At 39.3% G+C, this 17,521-nt stretch overlaps 1 protein-coding gene across 2 annotated transcripts in view; it reads right to left on the bottom strand.

Annotated features, from left to right (window-relative positions):
- Window positions 1-17,521, bottom strand: part of LOC149080984 (membralin-like) — a 167,032-nt gene that overhangs the window by 103,700 nt on the left and 45,811 nt on the right. The window lies entirely within an intron of this gene.

The raw sequence follows: 17,521 nt of genomic DNA on the forward strand, positions 1-17,521 counted from the left end.
GTTGGTGACCAGGTGACCAAAAAAGTACGGGGAATTGGGATTATCGATTCGGGTTTGTACCAGTTCCGGCCAAAAATTTTATCCATTGAGCGCGAAATCGCCAATTATTGCTTATTAATAATAATAACCCTTGAAGGAAAATATAGTGCTAAAGCAAACATGTCTGCAGTGAATTAAAAGTTAAAAATGATAAACATGACATTATTCATATAGTCACAGGTTCGCAAAAATATAATTCATAAATTGTGCAAACTATTTCCATTCTGACTTTGGTAAAGTAAGCTTTTCATTGAAAAACGGAATTTTGATGAAATATGTTGGGCAAAAGTACGGGAATGTACCATATTCTCGACAAACTCAGAGGGTTGTTAGTAGGAGGCATCAAGAGGAATAAAAATTGCAATGGAACATGGCGTCGCAGACAACGTTGAGAGGGTGAAAATCGCGAAAAACGCATGCAGCTTCCGAGTTCAGAGCAGACGAAAGGTGGATGTCAGTTGATAGCTGAATGCGTTCGTGTGTTCGCTCGCCATATCTGACGTATGCAGCGTCGCGAAACGCATGCGCTGGGGTAGAATCACGCGCTGCGGTCGACGTAAATTAGCGCTATTGCGGTTACATTCCCAAAGAGGTGGATTGGACGCGCGGGATCCGTTGCTTAGCCTCCACGTTCGCTGGATCTCAATCCGTGTGACTTTTTCCTATGGGGGGTCACCTTAAATCACTCGTTTACGCGACGCCTGTGGATGGAAACACCGGAGGATCCCATAGCGCGGATTTTCGTCGCTGCGGTAGACATCAAAGGCATGCCTGGTATCTTCGAGCGCGTCCGGGAATCCTTTTTACGTGGTTGTAGACTGTGCAATGACTTCAGCGGCCGCCGCTTCCAACAACTCTTGTAATAATTAATCAAATAAATCCTTTTGTAGTCATTATTGTACTTTTTCGTCGTTCCAGCGTGACGTCGAAACCTGCATACGTTCCCCCCCCCCCTCTCAACGTGGTTTGCGACGCCATATTCCATAGCAATTTTTGTTCCTTTTGATGTCTGCTAACAACCCTCCGAGTTTGTCGGTACATTAACAGAACACCCTGCATGGGCGGAGATACGGGGGGCGTAGAGGGGATTGCCGCCCCCCCCCCCAGCGTCAAATGTGGAGTCGATTGATCTAATGTATATATGTATACATGAATTGACATCATCATCGTGCCCTCCCCCAGACTTCCAAGTCTATCTCCGGCACAACTCACTAGGTAGTAAATCGCCCATAAATGGTGATAGACCTGAGTTGTGACCAGTTTGAAAGAAAGTACTGGATAGTATGTCCTCCATTATTCGAGAAAATTCTCGTCGTTAGATGACAACTGTAGTTTCTGTTTCTAGTCCATGGCAGACACCAAGATTTCCGGTAGGGTCAACGAGTAAAAGTATTTGGGAATCGCGGCGCTACGACCTATTAGTGGCAATATATCCGAGATGTCGTTAAAACCGAGTTTGACTGCAATTATTATACACATCATTACATAATATAATCTATCCCTTTGTTTTGCTATATGATATATCACCATAACCTTGCATTGTCCCTCACCAATCGATTGGCGGTGTACTAAAAGTTCATGGTCCATCCTATCCATCCCATTGAAAATTTTGAACACTTCGATCATATCTCCTCGACACCTACGTTCATCCAATGTAAACATATTCAAAAAATGAAGTCTCTCTTCATAACTCAAGCCCTGTGTGCCAATAAGGACACGCGTAGCTCTTCTCTGCACCCCTTCAACCAAGTCTATGTCCCTCTGTAGGTATGGTCTCCAAAACCTTACAGCATACTCCAGTCCAGGACGAACCAAGCCTCGAAAAAGCGGAAGAATGACTTTGGGAGAACGCGAAGAGACCTTTTTGAAAATGAGACCACAAGCATTCTATTCGATTTTTTGACCACCGCTGAACAATGTTCAGAAAACTTAAGTCGCTCGTCAATGAGAATTCCCAAATCGGAGACCCTAGTTGCATCCGGACGGACCATTCAACTCGTAAGAGAACCGTGGGTTGTTCGAACCAAAATGAGCGATCATGCACTTATCAACGCTAAACGTCATGCTCCATTCATTTAAGATATGTATATGGTAGATATGATAATGTATATGATACGATACATCTAGATATGATAAGGACTCCGTTGAAGCGGGGCCGACTGCACGTGCAAAACATTTGAATAACACCAAAAATTAAAAACATTAATTTTAGAGAAATTAGGGTTTAATTGAGTCTGTATAAGTTAATAATAACTTGGAATATTCTGGAAATAACAATACTTATCAGCGATGAATGGTTTCTCAGGCTAAAGGAGTATGAGTATTTACTAAAGTTTCGCTAACTTCAGAGGATGTTTTCTGGCTTCTCCATTATTTTACAAATAGCGAAATGCATTTTAAACTACGACGGCCCTTTACCGCCGAAAACCATTCATCAATGAATTTCGGTGGTGAAACCTTAGAATTCGCAATCAACTCTTAACAGCAGATTTCAGCACATACAAAGGCTAATGCAGTGATTTTCAAACTTTTTCCATTCGCGGCACCATTGGCCTTGTCATCGTTTATCCAAGGCTCACTAGAATAGTCTAGAACAGCGGTTCTCAACCGGTGCTCTGCGGAGCACTTGGGGTTCCATGTCAACTCTCCAGGGGCTCCGCGGCCGCTCGGGAAAAATATAAAAAAACTAAATTTGAATTTAAAAAAAATTATAAATGTTTATGAATAATAAAAGTAAATCACAGTAACTTTGATGGAGAAATAGAAAATATGTCTACGGGGTTCCGCCATAGACATTTGATTGAGAACCGCTGGTCTAGAACAGTGTTCTTCAACCGTTGCAACGGACTAACCTTGTGGACCAACGCGTCCACTAGTGAAACCTTGCTGCAAAGAGATACTCGATGTAACAACAAATTCCTTTGCAACGCTATTTTTTCTAATCGTGTTTGGAAATGCCTATACTCAAATGTTATACTGCTACCTCTCGATATAACGATAATCCCTCTACAACGACATTTTTTCTTGGTCCGCAAAGTCTCGTTATATCGAAGTTTCACTGTAATACACCAAGAAGCCAGGAAAAACTGGTGCATACGAACGTATGCAAATAACGGAGAAATGCATCCGATCAACGGAACTCGATGCGATAAGCAGCGCCTATTAAAACTGTAAGGTAGCTAGGGAAGCTTTTAAATTGGCTTCTGTTGCTACAGTCGATTCCCGTTCTAACGAATACCGTTATGGCGAAAATATCATTTTAAGGAAAGTTTTCTAATCCCCCAGATAAATTTACATGAGAACAATGTAAAATCTACAATTCCTATTTAACTAAATTCCGTTATTAGGAAGTGATTTCTCCGGTCTCTTGGAGTTCGTTCGAGCTGCGACTCTCACTTCGAGAACCACTGGACTAAGGTAAAATAATAATGAATAACTTTTTCCAATGATTCCAAACATCACGGTGTTGTTTTCCCGAAAACTAGAATCAAAAATTTTATGAGAATTTTACTCCCTCTCTCTCAAAATATTTGCTCATTTCACGAATTCACAGCTCAGGATTCACAAACGTCAACTGCCATCTATCGGCTTAATATTTAAACTCGCGATAAATTCATTCAAGAATGTGGCGGCAGATGGCACGGAAATAATCAAAACCTTTCTGGTATAGGATAAATTTTTATATATTTTCGCTTTCGTAATCCTTCAAAGAGAAACACAAAAAAACATGGAAACATATTTACAAACGCGACCGAGTTCGGCGCCACCTGCAAATAAAAAACGGGAGAAATCCCAAAGAAAAACAAACACTGGTTTTCCAAAAATTCCCCCTTTTTTTTTCTCACGCAATCAGTGATGAGGTTTTAAAAAACACACAGAATGTAAAAAAAAAACAAAAACCTACAGATATATAATTAGTTTGAGTGCATCACCCTCGTCCGGGATTGCCTAACGCACCACGTGTGTTTGATGAGTTGTCAACGTCACCTGTTTCTAGCCTAAGCTTTAAGCCCCAGATATAAAGCAAATAAGAAAAGCTGCTTAAGGAAAACACTGCGCAAAAAAGAAAACGGGAAGAAAAAGAAAAATCCGATCCGATTCTCCGAAAATGAAGTAATCCGTTTCCGAGAGCACCACCCTTTTTTTTTTTTAATAGAATTTAGGGCACCGAGATATACGGTGTTGCAAAATACAGTAAAAGTCCGTTATTACGAGTACGGCTTATAACGAGAATCTCGCTATAACGGGTGATTGTTACGTTTGAAGATACGAAAATTTTTCCGATATATCAAGTGGAAAATTAGGAAACATTCGCTATAACGTCAAAAGAAATTTTCAAGATGATTATTCTCCAGGGCTCCCACTCAAAAAAAAGGTAGGGGGGGATACCCCTCAGACAGCACAATTGTAGCACAATAAAAATGTCCTAAAAAACACTAAAAATATTTATAATTTTTTTCATAACACTATTTCAGTATCCCATAAGATTGACTCGAGTCAAAGCAAAATGGCGATAACAAATACAATTTTGGGCCAAAACAGCGTACTAACAATCACATATACTTCATTTCCGCTCTCCTCACAATATACATTATATTACATTCTTTCTTGGAGTCTTCCACATTCCAGCATGTCCACCCGCTTCGACAATGCGCAGCAAATTATGAAGACATGTAAGCTTTTTTAAGAATAACGCTCCTCCAAGACCACTTCCAAAAGCACAGTGCAAAATGCGTAAATTACAAGATCAGGATGGGTTTTACAGCGTTGTCCTTTTTAAAGGGGGTTTGTTTACATTTTACTGTTCAGTGCCAGTATAATAGTTTTTGATAATTGTAGAATTTTCGTTTCTAGCTCTTTGCTGAGCATTGTAAACATTGTTCATGCCTGTGCATGGCCTAAAAATACAGAAGACAACTGAATGCTATTGTGTAGCATCAAAATCATAAAACCTAGAATAGGCCTATGTATCCAACTGCTTTTTAATGCAAACTGTTGTTCCACCTATACACAAAATGTGCACTATCATTTTGAATGTTAGTTATTGTGCAGCGAAAAGTACAAAAAAGCATAAAGTAATAAATACAAAATTATTTTCTTCCCATCCAGACAGAAGTTTTCAATGACTACTGAAAACATCGACACAAAATGAGTTTTTGAACCCTCAAACGAAGCAGAAGAAATATTGATAAACCACGTGGCCCACATACGCACACTCCCCCCCCCCCCCAAATAACCTGGAAAAACAATACAACTTCTGCTTTGACAAAATCATTAACAGCAATTCTACTACATTTGTATTATTTGACAATACTTCGATGTGTGATTCCCTTTTCATTTAAAAACAGTTACATGAATAGTGTTGACAGGATTTGGTGTAAAAGTAGGACAAAACCTAGAAAGAAGGGCATTTTATCAAAAAGTAGGACAAGTGGGAGCTCTGCTTCTCGCTCTTCAGGAATTGAACATGATGACTCTTATCATGACTCACACATGCCTCCTCGTAAAAAATTACCAGGAGGTACTTTGAACAAAGAATGGACACAGAAAAGTCAAATTGTTTCAACCCTTTTCCTATTTTTGGGTTTCTCCACTACACACACGGGTAATGCAACGATTTTAGTCGACTTTTGTCTCTTCCGATGATTAAGAGACCATGGACCCAGAGTTTGCAGTTTAAGGCAGTTTCCGAATGACTGAAAAAATCGTGCTAAAATAACTTTCCGATTAGTGGGAAAATTTTCGTCAGTCCATGAAGCATGGAAATGAGCGGTGCTATAATAATTCAGACTTTTAATTATTCAGCTGGTCGACCAAATCGCTTTGATAAACGGTGTCAAATTATCGTCCAGTGAGTTTGACGAGCTCCCTCTCGAAAATTTCGGAAGCTATCATCAAAAGGCAGTTTATGAAGTGGATAGACGAGAATAATGTATTGTCGAATAATCAACATGTGTTCAGGAAGGGGGAAGTCATGTGTAACTAACCTCCTTTGCTTCTATGATCACGTGACTAAGGCTTTGGGTAAGAGCAAAAATGTAGACGTTGTTTACCTTGATTTCCAGAAGGCATTCGATCGGGTCCAACATGGCAAACTCTTGAAGCGTTTACACGAGATTGGAATTGGGGGCAACTTGCTGAATTGGATAGAATCGTGGTTAAGAGATAGGTCTCAACGAGTTATGGTGAACGGGGAATTCTCTGGTTGGACAGACGTCACAAGTGGAGTTCCTCAAAGAAGTGTCCTTGGCCCCATACTTTTTTCACTTTTTATCGATAAACTCGATCAGGGTATCGATGGGATTACTAGCAAATTCGCAGATGATGTGAAGCTAATGGGGGTAATCGGGAATGAAAGCGATAGGGAGTTGCTCCAGACCAACTTAAACAGGATTGCAGCATGGGCAAATGAATGGAGCATGACGTTTAGCGTTGATAAGTGCATGGTCGCTCATTTTGGTTCGAACAACCCACGGTTCTCTTACGAGTTGAATGGTGTCACTATCCCGGATGCAATTAGGGTCACCGATTTGGGAATTCTCATTGACGAGCGACTTAGGTTTGCTGAACATTGTTCAGCGGTGGTCAAAAAATCGAATAGAATGCTTGGTCTCATTTTCAAAAAGGTCTCTTCGCGTTCTCCTAAAGTCATTCTTCCGCTTTTTCGAGGATTAGTTCGTCCTGGACTGGAGTATGCTGTAAGGTTTTGGAGACCATACCTACAGAGGGACATAGAATTGGTTGAAGGGGTGCAGAGAAGAGCTACGCGTGTCCTTGTTGGCACGCAGGGCTTGAGTTATGAAGAGAGACTTCATTTTTTGAATATGTTTACATTGGATGAACGCAGGTGTCGAGGAGATATTATCGAAGTGTTCAAAATTTTCAATGGGATGGATAGGATGGAGCATGAACTTTTAGTACACCGCCAATCGACTGCTTTTACAAGGGGACACCAGTATCGATTGGTGAGGGACAATGCAAGGTTATGGTGTCGCAGGGAATTTTTCTCTAATAGGGTTGTTAATAAATGGAATAGCTTACCCCCGGAGGTAGTAAATTGTAACACAATTGACACGTTCAAAAAGAAATACGATAAACATGTTGGGGTAAATCGAGAAGCTATCCATTCTTAGAATAAGACAACCATAAGTATTCTTTATGGGCATTGTATAATATTTTATCATGTGTATATATTGTTTGTAATTTGTGTTAATTGCATTTTTAATTGGGTTGCTGGTTTTTTTTTTTTTAAATATATGACATCCATATTTTTATGGGCATCTTTTTATCAGCCACCTCGTTGGGCATTTTTCTTGTTGTGGCGTTGTATAAGCTGTATTTGTATTTGTATAATGCGAAATTCTATGCAAAAATGCCTTACAGAATTAACTACCGAGAGACCAAAAATCGATTTCACGACTAGAGTTTTGTTCATTCGTTAATATTAGAACGATACGATCTAAAAGGGGGTTTTAATGCAGTTAAAGTGGCAATTTTCTATAATTTTATAACCTGGCAAAGCAAAAAAAGGGAAAAATTCGCTCATAATGACTTTTACTGTACTCTATTTCTTCAAACATCGATGCACTAATACAAAACTTCAGGAGAGGAAAAATAAAATTATTGCTGCATCGTAATGCAAATAAAAAATCACCAGCTGTCATGCAATATAAGTATGGATATAAACATTGAAAACAATGGGAAAAAATTATTTATTAATGATTTAATAAATAATTTAAGCATGATTTATTACCCGAACCACGACTCGAACCCAAATCAGTCAAACCGAAGACTTTTATCATGATCCTAATGATCAGATCAGATCAGACTTAGCACATGTGACTTTTTCATTCCACCCCTGTTGATCGCAGCTAAAATTAATCCAAGGAGAAAAACTATTTCAGTTACAATAGATGAGGGGTTTCTTAATCTTTCTCAGCCGCGACCCAAAATTAATAATAAAATCAGCTTCGCGACCCATGGAACTGTTTGTTTTCGAAATTAGTGAAACCAGAGGTGCAATAAGTGCATTTACAACAGAACTGTATGTGAATTTGTACAACGCATCTAAGAAGCCGCTGCGGATCAAGTTTAGGTCGTCACCCACATGCAAAAACCCACAACTCAACAATCACTGACTTCTCGTGGATTTGAATGACCTAACTCGGAAGCAACCGTGTCCCAAGTTTGGGTCGCGGAACATGGATTAAGAACCCTGGAATAGCAACTGTTAAGGGCTTTCAAAAAATATTCATCTGGACGGCCGAACTACAGCTCTAGGGCACACGACGATATGATTTCTGTTAGTAACCTATGAAATACAACAGTGTAAAGAAGTCAATGAAAATAGGACGATGGCCTAGGGCACCTGCTGCTGAATGTGGGAAGAACATGCTGGACAATAAAAAGAGGGCGCACATCCTCAACTGGCATTAACATACAACTTCGGGGGGATGATATTTCCCTAAATACCGTACACCTTAGAATTAGAACTATCAGGATAATAATTTCGCTAACAGCGGATACTTTCCACGATGAAGAAATTATTAGAGAGCTATATTCAAAATGCGGACAGTCAACGTTCGTCAATTTTTTTCTGCACAAATCGGCTTTCGGCAGTAAGAGAAAAACGTTTATTTACGGATAGACATTTCAGAAATAACTAGCACAATAATTTTTCATGGACAAACAATTGTATAAGTTAAAAGAATCTAATGTGACATCAGAGTATAGAGGAATAACTAAGATAGTTGATACTTATACTAGTGAAACATGGATTATTATTAACACATGGTTGATAGAATTGATATGGCATTAAAAATTGATTTATTAGCATTCGTGCATCATCGATGCCAAATAAACGGACTTTTACAGGCCATGCTCACTGTTTCCGATTTATATAAAATCAAACCCGATTGCAAAATCGAATGAAACCAATACTGTAGTTTTATTCGTGAAATCGGCGTCAGAATGACTACAAATACAGTCGAATCCCGTTATAGCAAAAATCTCGTTTTAACGAACACTTTTCTAATCCCCCCCCCCCCCAGATAAGTTAACGTAGGGACATTTTTAAATAACCTGGAATTCCTTTATAACGAAATTTCGTTATAACGAAGTGATTTCTACGGTCTCTTGGAGTTCGTTATAACGGGATTCGACTGTACACATGCAGAGACTTCAGAAGAATTCCTTAAATCTTTGAATGGGGGAGGGGGGGGGGAGTGCAGTTCTACTCTGATAGCCAACACCCTCGTTTGGGAGAGTTGAGAAAATTTAGCATCATTCACATTGTATTCACGTTAGATCCGAAACCCAAATTTTGACTTTTATTGCTGCGCCAAGATGTGCGGTATTAACATGTGATTGACAGTGAGCACAAAAATTATGCGCAATATATAATTTTCCTTCTGAAATCCCCATGCATTATCTCATCAGTATATGCGCAATAAACCAGTGGTTATCAAACTTTTGTCTTCCGCAGCTTCCTTCCCCTAGAGCAGGGATTCTCAAACAACCTTTATTAGGGGCACCAGGGTAAGGAAAGCCGAGGGTGGAAAAAGTTTGAGAACCCCTGCCCTCTAATGAACATATATCCGCGACTCACCACAATATTCTAACAAAGAACCACATAATAGTATTGAATAGGCAAGCATTAATATGGACAGCTCGCCGCAGCATCCCTGACGATGTTTGGCTTTTACCGCACATCAAATCCAGTCATATCGTCATACAGCAATTCACTACCGTTAGAGTTAGATCGGAAATGAAGGCGCCGTCTATCGTGGAAATCTCAGGTTACTCGGGAAAGAACTTCGAGCAGCAAACCATTGATCCATGTTATCCATGGATCGAAGCTGTGGAACTTACGGAAACCGTCGTGGTAGTAGACAAGCATCTTACCACGGCGCCACACTCGGGCACAGACAATGGTTGGCTGCGCTCCAAGGAACAGGGCAGCACACTTTGAGAACCACTGCACAAACTGTGTCTTCCTACCACGAATGTCCAACGTCCCAAACAAGAGAAAAGGGAGATTCTCGTCACACTAGCCGAGAAATCCATCTCAAGCTGGAGCTTTACACACACAGTCAACGTCGCTGATCGAAATCACGGGTAATGTTATCACTTTCGGCAAGTACGGAACGTACCAATATCATAACATGGGAAAAAAATTCGTTATTGTTATCAGGACTTCAGTCTATGATTTTAACTTTTTTTTTTCGTCGACAGTTTTTCTTTTGCATACTTTGAAGCTAAGGTTGAACCAGACTTATTTTCTCCTAATAAGTTACCATAATCAATTTGTAAGACTATGTAGGTGGTCAGAAGGCTCCCTTATTGACAAAAACTTCCGTAATCAATTCGGAATGCCCTGAGGTCATTGGGCCTTAGTAGCCGCTATAAGCCCGTGTAGCGCTGCTTTTGCAATGACTTTCCTGTAATCAAGGAATGTGTAAGGTAAAAAAAAACCTGTCAATAGTTCTTGGTCAGTCTTTCAACTGATCACATTAACAGTAACTCACTGAAAGACTTTTACAATGGAATCTATGTAACGTACATTATAAAAAATATCGTAATTCGCAACACACATCTGTGGGGTTCCATTCTAACTCCTCTCAATTATTATAAAAAATTATTTTAGCTTAAAGGGGAAAAAATCTGTTTTAGAACAATTATCAAAAAAAAAAAAAAAATGTGGGAAGGGAAAACAAAATTGTCCCGCTTGACAAACGAGGCATACGGTGATCACACTTACAACCCGAATTTTTACGGATATAGTCATCAATCGGTTATTGTTATCAGAAACCCAGAAACGATATGATCACATTAAGCAGCACGGACTGTACATACAAGTGGTATTAAAAAAACAACGAAATATATCCTAAACGAGAATCGCTCTCGTTAAACAGTTTGAATAGAAATCTAAAGAATTCGAAAGTCAAAGGAATGTTGGCTGGAGAAAATAAGGAAGGAAAACAAAAGAAAAAAAAAAAAAGATGAAAATTAAAGAAAAAGGGTCCTAATTTTCTAAAAAGGCTTCTTTATACTCCGAACAGATTTTCCTTCCAATGTAAGTCACACACAAGAGAAAAAAAAATACATATATACTTCACATCATTCCCACCTCTACCACAACACGCTCTTCCAGCTCGTATATTAAGTACATATTGAAAGAAGAACGGCGACGCATGAAATTCAATCAAGGTTTTCCCTACCTCATTTAAAGAACGAAAATATATTTAAAAAAAATAAATAAATAAAAGAGGGCAGCTTTATTACCTAAGATGTAGAGGAAAAAGAGGAGAGAAAAATCAAAGGAGAGAGATTCGTAGAAACAAGAGAGAGAGATAGAGAAGAGCCCACTAAAGTGAAGAAACGTGTGTCGGCGTCAGCAGCTCTGAATGGAGGAATAAAGCGAGTGAGTGAGTAAAAAAAAAAAATCCAATTAAAGAGCCAGAAAAGGCGTTAGTCGTTCGAACAAAGATGGACGGAGCCTTAGAACAATAAGGTTCGAAAGAAAGAGAGAGAGAGAGAGACGCCAAAATTAAAATTTAGTTCCGCTAAGGAGGACGAGAAAAAAAAACGCAATAAAAGAGGGAAACCCGCTAAAAAGTAGAGAAGCCGTAGAAAACGAATAAAAATCGGTGATGCAACCACCCGAATAGGTGTTGCTACACGAAGCGATTCACCGACTCGAGAACATTAAGGACTTGTAATGTCGATAAAATTAGTCTCTTTCTTACTTATATGTAATAGGGGAAAAGAGATTCTTCCTCCGAAGACGTAATTTAAATGGGAATCCACCGTTTAATAAATGTTCCGAGTTTAAATTACTCGGATTTATTAGATGGAGAAATTTTCTGGTAACCGGAATAAATCGATAAAAATATAATCGATTTTTTTTTTTTTTTAACCTCTTCAACGCGTCAATTTGTATTTTATAAAATTCAAAATTTTAAATGTTCAATGATAATTTTTTATTTTTTTTTATTTCACCGTGTTTTTAATACAAAAAAAATGGCGTTCGTTCATATGAACTAGAACAAATTATATGAAGTATAAAAAAAAATCTGATGTCAATTGAATTGAATATAATTGATTATTGATTATGATTGATTGATGCATCTAAGGATTAACACACCGTTGCTTCAAATAATTCAAAAAAGAGGGAGTTCAGCATGAGTATACCACACGGTAGATACCAATTTATACGCCGCTGGTATAGTAGGCTAGTCACATCTTTAAATGTTGAACTCTAGAGCAGTGGTTCTCAACCTTTTTTGACTCGCGGAGCCCTTTTCAGTACATAATTTTTATATCGGAGCCCTGTTTGACTCGAGGAGCCCTTTTTTGTATATAATTTTTATGGCGGAACCCTGTAGGCCTCTTCTTTTCATTTATCTCTATCAAATTTACTTATTTTCCTTAAGTCGCCGCGGACCCCCCCTGGGAAGTGCACACGGAGCCCCAATTGAGAACCGCTGCTCTAGAGGTTTTGTCGCACAAAGGTTATTTCTACGCACACGAGTACCGAGTACACACAAACCTGCAGTTTTTAAGCTGATTCCGATCGATTACGCCAATGTTTTTTAATGTTTTCCAACATTTTTTCTTTTCATTCATGGACCCTTCCCCCCCCCCCCGGACCTTTTTTTTTCCTTGTGCTTTCTTCGCCCCCCCCCCCCCTTAAACAGGGCCACAACATCGACGAGTGAGACATTTGCCGTTATCCTCTTCGCACAAGAGGTACGCATATGTGTACTTCATTTTAAACGGTTTTAAAGAGTCTTTTTTCAAATTAAGACCCGAGGTTCTTCTATGTGTACCTAATTCAAAATGGTCCTAGCAAAGATATCGACCCAAATTAATTAATTAATTATTTTTTTGAAAGGGCATTTTGACACACGATATAAACACAAATCAAAAAAAAAAAATTTAATAGTCAGTTTTGGCTCAGGTGTGAAGAGGTTATCAAGCTGTTTTCCGAGTAAATTCATTGCGTGGAAGTTTTTTTTTTATATTTTATAAATAAGATAGGTGTATGTCTGTACCCTTGGGCTGGATGCCATTTCATTCCGTGCACCGCCCAGGCTCTATCGACCATTGTCAATTTCAGCCATCGCCCCGGATGGATGAGGGGGCTGGGCGATGTCGGGCTAGAGACCAGCCAGCTTAACTTTTGTGGTTGTTTTACTGGATTCGCTTTAATGCTCTATATCTGAGTTTTAAGGTATTTGTGGCTCCTTTGGTTGCCAGCAGACGTGCCAACTTTTGGAATTCAGAAATCCGGAGATTCTTCCGAAGGGGGGTTAAAAAGTTCCATTCCTTCCCCCCCCCCCCCCCGAATATAATTCCATGTCAGTCTTTCCATGCAGAATAGAGAAATCACATCTACGTATACTGTTTTATAAAACATAAGTTTCCTTTCGTGGATGCTATAATTGATAATACATTGATAATCTTGAGTATATGAACTCTCAAAAGGTTTATATCTAGCTTTATATAGCTTAAAGTTTTATATTTTCTTTCTGAAGACATATTTAATCGGAGGAAACAATTAAAAAACTTCAAAATACAAAGCTGCTGACGAAAAAACTTGTGTTTACCGCATGGCTGTTAATGGAATACAATAACGATTATACAGGAATTTCGGCAACCAAGGTCATGCCCCTGATAAATGATTGCCAATAAACGCTACTTAAACAGTCACGTCTTTTCCAGGTGCTTAAATGCGGTCACCAAGACTTTTTTATATGGCTGTTCGATGTAAATGACCACGGCTGTCCTCTATGGGTGTTTTCCCTAATGACAACTAGTTTCATTGACGTCACGACAACGTGAAAGCTCGCTAAAATCTAATTTTCTGCGAAAATCCGGAGAGCGCGAGTAAGGATGAAAAATCCGGAGTCTCCCGCCTAAATCCGGAGAGTTGGCAGGTCTGTGCCTGGTATGGCTCGCCTTATACTTGAATATCACCCGTGCCCCCACCCCCTAGAATACCCCCAAGGGTCCCCGGCTGGGGAACAGCTGGACTAAGCTGTCACGCCTAATCAGCAGGATCCGAGAAAAAAAGTATGGTGCCCTATCCACTCTTTTGAGGAGTTGCTCTTTCTTTTGGCATGTTTGACACGTGCGTCTTTTGCATTCAAATGTAAGGAAAAGAAGAGTGGACTTGCATCCATCTTTGAGCTAATAACAAGTTTGCTGCTCAAAGCGACTCGAAACTGTCTCGGAAATCGTTGAAAAAAGGCACGAAAGGGAATATCAATTGGCTTTAGCAACAATACGGATATCATTCTTTTGCTGAAAGATAGCTCATGGTCAGTCTGGTATTTCAAGGAGCTCTAATCCAACGGGATCCCATCTCTTCCCGATTATTGAGGAATTTCGTTTACTTTTTTTATTTTCAGTGTGACATGTTTGTTTTTCCAACATTTCTGTGCATTAAAAAACGTTTTGTACGTTTGTTGACCACTGCAATGCCAAAAACATATAACGTTGGTGAAGGAGTACCCTGAAAGAGTTGAGACCCCAAGCCTCGGAATTCGTCAAGATGGCACCGTCAAGTGCTACCTCAACGTACAGAGTGGCTATAAATAAACTACTTTACCGCACACCAACTCCGGTCATATATCACCATACGTTAATTTCCAACTAGTGGAGTTGGGTGGGAAATGAAGGCTCCATCCATCGGTGGTCGCTCCAGGCTCGGTAGGTAAAACACTTGCTACAGACGTTCTATGCCCGGATTCGAACCCATGGACTTTGATGGTAACCTTCATAGTGGAAGACGAGCATCTTACCACTCGGGCACGTTATAAATAAACTGACACTACTCAGACGTATATAGCCATTCTGATGGAGGTATGTTGATGAAACTTGGTACGGCATATAGGATATATGAGCCATAGGGGAAAGAAATATTGAATACAAAAAAAATATTTCGAATTTTGACACCCCCCCCCCCCACACACACAGGTGAAAAGGTGGGGCTTTAATGCAATTACCTTTTTCCCATTGTCAAAATAACGTATATACCAAGTTTCAATGAAATACGTCCACCACAACGGGCGCTACGAAGGTCGGAGTAGTGTCAACACCTTCTAGAGCAAGGCTTTAGAAGGTATTGGTAGTGTCAGCAAAATTAAGCTGAGTAGTACCAATTGAATTATACTGACACTCCTCCGACCTATGTAGCGCCCGTTGTGCGTTGTGGTAAACGTATTCCATTGAAATTTGGTATATACGTAATTTGGACCATGGGGAAAAGTTAACTACGATAAAGATGCGCCACTTTTTCACCTGGGAAGTCAAAAATCGAACACTCTTTTTTATTGAATCTTTCTTTTCCCCCCATGATCCATATTTTCCACACACCAAGTTTCATCAAAATACCTCCATCAGAATGGGCGATACGTACGTGTGAGTAGTGTCGGTTTATTTATAACCACCCTGTGTAGTATAAATTTACGGGTGAATGGGAGGGGGGGGGGGTGAAAAAAAACTGATGCTAACTTAAGGTATGGGTATGTGTGTGTTCCGCAAAAGAAAAAAAAAAGTCAATAGTGGCAACCGATAGGAATTTGCGACATGGTATTTCTTCGAGAGAAAGGTAAAGAATACACTGTGGCGTTTACTCAATAAGAGTAGGGAGAAAAAAAGAGTGGGGGGGGCTTGGAAAATTTAAAACAGTTCGAAATCCTCGCACGACGTCGAAAATGAATTCCACGCGTATAACAAATGTATCTTTTCGTATATCTGAATGCTCCGTGAATGAAAGGAAGATTTAAACCGTGTGATTCGATTCCTTGAAAATGTCCTAAAAAAAGGAAAAATAAGTGCGTAGAGGGAAATATATGGAGTCGAGGAAAGGATCTGTTGCTTCTGCACCGAAATCCTCTTGGGACGAAGTAAGGGTTACAGTACATCAAAGACCACGTAGAAATTCCCCCCCACCCGTAAAACTAAAAAAAAGAAACGCAAAAACTCGGGGAAAAATCCGACATCCTTCGTTAAGGAAGGATTTTCACTTGTGAAACTTTGAAAAAAAGGGATCGGCTTCTCGCGAATGGTTACACATATGGATAGAGAATAAGAAGAAGACAAATTCTTATCCAAAGGAAAAGTGAAGGAAAAAACAAAAATTGCCCGAAAGTAAGAAAATTGACAGATAAAAAAAAATCGTGAATAAACGTTTTTCCTGGCGGAAAAGAAAAAAAAAAAAAAGCTTTGGATTTATTTATTGTTTTCCGAATCCCGATGCAACTGGGATTCTCGTTGTCACCGAAACGGGAAACGGAATTTTCGACTTTTATTTACCTTCCGCTCAGACAATGATTAGCCGGGAAAAGGAGAAAAAAAAAGTCCGATAATCTTACATTAATGGAAGAAAAGCATGTTTTTTTTTACAAAAACTCGAGAGAATAAAATTCTTACTAATTCGAAGAGGTAAAATAAAACACTCGAAAAACAAAAATGGAATTGGTTACATTTCCGAGTTTCGATGCAACGGTGAAAATCTCTTATCAATTCCTGGAAGTTGGAACGCGAAAGTTATCACATCAAAAAACACGCATTTAATACGCATGACGTTTCTTTTATGTAGCTTTTATAAAGCGGAAAAAAAACACACACACACATCGTCTACGCTAAAATATAGCTGGTTCGAAGACGAAATACCGTCTACAGTATGCCCTCGGTATTCGTTGATTTCATATTCACGGTCTCTTTCAGTTGTTTTTTTTTAAAACACGGTTGAGGTAATAATTCCCGTATCGGAACAAAATGTTAGTTGTACGTGTTAAATAAACGTTAAAAAAATCCTCTTGAAGGTTTTCCTGGTGCTTTTGAAAATATTCATACAAAACTGTTGTTTAAATGTTTCTACAAAAATAGAAAAAATTGCAAGTAAAATTCGAAATATTGAAGGAATTATAATCGGGATGTATATATTCTTTTCTTTATTGTCGGTTTCCCGTTATTATGGCATCAATGACTCTACAGTCAAATATAGTATTTTAAAGTGTATAAGGAACCCCCCCCCCCCCCGATTTTTTTGGGACTAAAAATTTGGGGGGGAAATTGAAAAGATATATCTATAATGCTATCCATGTATAAGAAACCCTCTCCCATTTTTGGGACGACATTTTTGGCAAAAAGATTTTGCGGTGTCCCAAGCAGACGACCCCCCAAGAGTCGGGTCAACGACCTCGAGTGTTATCACGTGATCACGGGTGCTGGAGACGACCGTCTGGAAAACAGCACACAACGTGAAAGCCGGGTTTTCCTAGGAGCAGGCTTTCTGCTGCGCATGCAGCGTAAAAACTGTGATTGGTCAAAAAATCTGAATTTCAGGTTTTTAACCAATCAGCGTTTTTACGCTGCACAATGCGCAGAAATTTTACTCCTAGGAAAACCCGGCTATAGGACTAAAACTTTTGCGCTGTGTGCATCGTGAAAACGCTCATTGGTTAAAAAC

This window comes from Pholcus phalangioides, unplaced genomic scaffold (assembly GCF_987345545.1).
Source record: "Pholcus phalangioides strain wild (caught in Gottingen) unplaced genomic scaffold, Ppha-v1.0 ptg000010l_1, whole genome shotgun sequence".
In the NCBI taxonomy this organism is placed as follows: domain Eukaryota; kingdom Metazoa; phylum Arthropoda; class Arachnida; order Araneae; family Pholcidae; genus Pholcus; species Pholcus phalangioides.